We start from the raw sequence: 5,110 nt of genomic DNA, 5'->3' as shown, positions 1-5,110 counted from the left end.
CGACTCATTTACAAACATTAGGATTTGATTGTTAAGACCTTATCTCCAGATTAGCATAAAAGTGAGAATCAAGTCGTATCAAGGATATGTGGCTTTGGAAGGATGCTGCGTAGCGCTGTGTGCAACGATGACTCTGTGATGGTTGTACTTTATTCTTGATCACTGGCTTAGATGCAAATAAATCTTCATTCTTCAACCATGATAATTAACCAGTTTTAACTCAACAATGTAGACAACTGAGTGAAAGATATGGCGGTCTGTCCATTCCATTTGAAATTGTTACTATTTTGTCCTGTTGTGTGATGTCACACAATGCCTCCTTTGTAAAACATGATATTTTGGGCATTATAATCATTAGAAGATTTGTTTAGCATAAGATTTTGAGTCGTGGGAGGATTATATTGGTAATTTCATCTCTAATGCGCAATCATAACTTTTGAAGGTGGAAATGGAAAGGGACTTGTGATAATTATATGATTTATGAGTGAAGAATGATTATATGTATAGGGGAGTAGGGTAGGGGATTCAAAACACAGGGAATGGGAAATAGGGAACGTAGAATGTAGAATGTAGGTTATAATATTTAGGGGAAAATAATAGATTAGGGGAGAAAAGAAAGGTGGAATTTCAATAGCTATCTTGCTTTAAGCAATGATATTTTCAATTGTCACTATCTCATGTAAACCTCATGACAGACCCACTATTGACACATAACCCATGACTCAATTACTCAAGATTTTGACAATGTTTCCCAATAACTCAAGACAACTTCATGCTTTCTATCGAACCTCTTGATGACCACGCCCATGGCGGATTTTTGGATAGTGACATTCGAACTGATGACAACAACCATGACATTACGTTCGATTTTATTCAAACTGACCATTAAGTAATTTGAAGAAATTTGATAAATGAAAACCTACTAACACTAACATTGGTGATCACCAAGGAATAAAATCCGAGATAGGTATCCAAAATTAGTGGATGGTTTTGGAACTTATCTAGAGCCCATTTGGACATTGTTTCCCTCCCAAGTCTTTTACCCACTGGTTACAGTGACATCTTGACCAATGTAATAGTTTATAGGGAAAAACCCTTTAAAACTCTAGACTCCTAGAGAAAATTTAAATCCTCCCTTTTCAAAGAGAAGGCGTTTTCCTTGGTCCGTGTGGAACCTCCTCTCTTAAGAGGGTCAAATTCGGCCACCGCAATGGTCCTACCACTCCCACCACCTACTCCAACATCACTTGTGAGTTGTTGAGTCGACTGCAATGTTGGTATAGGGAGGGGCTAATGAGAAAGGGGGACCTACTGAAAGGCCTGGTAAATCCAGGAAGTATTTCCCCCCCAGGGGGAGACTCAACTTAAGACATATCGATACCTCCATTCCTTCCTGAGAAACATTAACTGAAACAAATGAACAACCAATCAATTGTTCTTTTGGGAGAGTCTCTTCTACTGCATTCGAGGGGTCAAGGAAAACAAGTAGCCCTTGTCGTTGCTCAATCTTCTCCTTGTTCTCTGGGTGTGAACCACCTTTGTCTTGGGTACTACTGCTGTTGAGTCTTGATTGACCAAAAAGTATCCATGAATCGACTTCGACCTCACCCTATGATTTCCCAAAGCTATTGAAGTAAAGAATGGGAAAGCACGTCTTAAATGCCCTACCTCTCAACACCAGGAACATCTAAAGGGGACTCCCAGGTAATCAACGAGTTGTATGAAAACCCATTCGCCCCAACTACCTCTATTTTAGGAACCATGACTTTACTAAGGTTCAGTTCAATGAGCACCTTTTCCACCCTCATATCAATAACTCCAATAAACTCTGACACCTTCTCATCGAAGCAGAGGAATTTCCCAAGTATTTCCCCACTCTTTCCATAAAATTCCTAGTCCAAAGTAGTTCAAAAAATAAAGGAAAAAGAGGCTAGATATGTTGAACCACAAACAATTTTTTCTTTGGCTAAAAGTCGAGTGCCAACTTTTGATCATGCAACTTGACAAATCCTAGAACCACACCTTCTTCTTCGTAAAGTTTGCATTTTATTTACTATTAAAAACGACATTGATCCAACCCTTAAATAAAATTTTGACTTGAGGAATGTGGCCTAGGCTCTTCCCCAATATTCTTCCACCCACTTCTCCAAGCCTTGTTTTGACACCTTCTTCCTCATAAAATTTCCGACCAAACACATCTCACAAAACATCGAAACGTACTCCATGCTAATATCATATCCTAACAACACTCTAAATTCCCCCTCCCTTAGTTTGATACAATTATCTTCGCACTTTTGTTTAAAATGACCCTTCTTCGAAAAATCACTCTACTTTGCCGGCATAACTTTCTGTTGGAACTGTTTATCTGGTTATTCAATCAAGGGATTTTTCTGAGGCATCTCTTCTGCATGTGTTGACCTTGATCTCAAGGAAGGAATATCTTCGTCAACAAGTATTTCACATTAATAGGCTCTTGGCCCGTCACCTCCTTTTCCAAAATCCTGTCGTCTCTTGTCATTGTCAAACTGAAAGTATAGTCTCTTAATAAAAGCATGATTAGGGCCATAATGAAAACTCTCTAATGTATTCTCTCCAGAAGAACTTGCCACTTTTAGAACTTCAGGAGTCCTTAAACTCACCACATAGTGTCTGACGCAACCTAGTACTTCCAAGAACTCCTCATTTGACCAAAATGTCACTTGGGACATCTACTCACTGTACTCAAAATACACCTTGTCCAAGGAATCCATATTTTACTTCTTTCTACGCCTTTCGTGCATGTGATGGCGACCACTTAGAGTTCAATCTGGGTTGCGACTCTTTAAAACCATCGATTTGTGATTCTCCCTAGGAGATCCTGACCCTTAGGGTTTCATGGCCTGAAATATGGTGGATTTGTCCACTGTCCAATCGCTTGGACCAACAACTGTTCATTCATTAAAGGAAATCTTCAATTTTGATTTACAAAACTCACTCCACAAGCCACATAAAATGATAAAGGATAACCCAAGAAAAATGCCTTAAAATCTACCTTTGTTTTGCCTCAAGAAATTCGGGTTTACTTGCCTCAGATATGCAATTTCATCTCAAAGATACATCCTACTCATGATTTAGATCTTGGTAGAAAACTCAACTGCAACTCTCTCTTGCATTCCCACCCTTCGATTGAATTTTCCACACATCTATCCTATCATTGGTTGCATTTACCAATGCTGAGAATTCTTGGATAGTAGGATTTGTGCGGAGGATGAGATCAGGTCGAAAGCTATGCATCTCATGTTTGTTAGTCCTTTGATAACAATTTGGAACATTTCTCGATTTGTGTGTGCCATCCATGCACAAGGGCCAAGCTAATATTCTTTGTATCGTTCCAATTTTTTCGGATGTCTCCGATGCAAACTTCCCTCACTAACATTGGCTTCTATTACCAAGGAATGATTATTGATAAATGACACTGCCAATGAGAAATTTAATTAATATTTCTAACATGTATGTTGCTTCACCATCTATTAGTTATACATTATCAATTTACAATACATCTTTCAAAATATTCTTATTACTCAATGAAATATATTGAAAATTTATGCATGTTAAAATTATTTCGAATGTGTAAATAAGTCTCTCTCTCTCTATGCTAAGCAAATTCCTTAGGAATGGCATAAATAATGCATTGAAAATCAACTTCAAAATTTCCTCATTTTCTATTTCGTGATATTAATGTGAGAGTAGATAACAATTTTAATGTCTCATTGAAGTAGTGGTTCCTTAGAACTAGTAGTGATTCAAAGCACTGACTTCCAACCAAAAGCATGATATTATTATATCACCTCACCTTATAATATTTTATTTTTTGTGTGTTAAAATTGTGGTTTTTTGTTATTTAAAATGCATTGATGAATGTATAAATGTATTCAACACTATAAAAAGATATTGGAGAACTCAGATTATGTATATTTCACAACTTAAATTTATGATTCCAAAAAATCCTAACAAACAAAATTGACTGAAAATATGAAAAAAGAAGAAGCCAAAACTTAGAAGATTTAGAATACAGGTAAAAATCTCATTTTACAATATCTCTCAACCCCCGTTCTTGTTTGTCGTTGCTCTCGAACCCTTAATCTTTGCTTGATCCCATAACCCTTCTAGAGTCCTCTCCTGTGGAGGGGGTCCCCTTCCCCCTCCACTTGATCCTACCACCACTGCCTTCTCTTCCCTCATTCCTCTCTTGTCCCCCCTGTGATTGTCCTTTATTATATAAGTTCATAAAATGCTTGGATACCATTCCATAAATCGTTTTTCTCCCTTATTTTCTCCACAAGGAATCTCTTTCCATTTCTGAGCGAGGTTAGGTAGTGCAGTTTACTGACCTCTAACCCTCTCCCAAAGTGGTGCACAAATGAATAGAATGAAATTGGTCTCCCAAAATTAAGGGAAAAGTCTCTGCTTTGTTGATTTTCTAATTGCAATAGAGACTAGCACAATATTTCTAAAAAACTAATAATTAATTTTGATATTGATTTTCTTTTAATTGTTCCAATATATCATTACGCATTTATAATTCATAAATTCAACCATACAAGAATAGTAGAACAATCAAGATCACAATGCACAAATAAAACACAAGATTTACCCTGGAAAAACCCAACAAACTTTTAATAGAGAAATTATTTTGCTCAACAAGAGACACACCTAGACATTCTAGTCATTAACTAGGTCACACCTAGTCAAACCTTCCATGTCAATCCTCCCAACCTAATCTAACAATTCGCTCCGTGTGATGTGACCTAGAATCCCAGAATTTTAGCCCCTAGCTATTGCACAAGAATTTCGACCCTTGCAACATAAATTTCCCAGAAATATGTGAACTACACAGAGAGAGAGTCTATCCACTCGTGCGAGCTTGAGAGAGAGAGAAAGAGATGTAATTCGTCCTTCTTTATCTTCGGTAAGATGCCAAGAAACTATCTTCATGAGAGAGTGGAAATTGGTGCCTTAAGAGGGAGGTCGAGATGCCTTTATATAAAGTTCTGATTGGGTTGAACGGGTGACTCTGCCTGGGCCAAAATGACTTGGAGGGAGGTTGAATTGACAACTTGGAGCCAAAAAT

At 37.5% G+C, this 5,110-nt stretch overlaps 1 non-coding gene across 1 annotated transcript; it reads right to left on the bottom strand.

Annotated features, from left to right (window-relative positions):
• Nucleotides 1-3,296: 3,296 nt before the first annotated feature.
• Nucleotides 3,297-3,400, bottom strand: LOC149166485 (U6 spliceosomal RNA). Its single transcript, XR_016261051.1, has one exon. It is a non-coding gene; the product is annotated as a U6 spliceosomal RNA (small nuclear RNA).
• Nucleotides 3,401-5,110: the final 1,710 nt, after the last annotated feature.

This window comes from Pinus tabuliformis, chromosome 5_1, assembly GCF_031772625.1.
Source record: "Pinus tabuliformis cultivar Carrire ecotype Pingquan chromosome 5_1, CPIR1, whole genome shotgun sequence".
NCBI classification, from domain to species: domain Eukaryota; kingdom Viridiplantae; phylum Streptophyta; class Pinopsida; order Pinales; family Pinaceae; genus Pinus; species Pinus tabuliformis.
The sequence above is the reverse complement of the archived record's forward strand: the minus strand, read 5'-3'. Positions and strand labels throughout refer to the sequence as shown.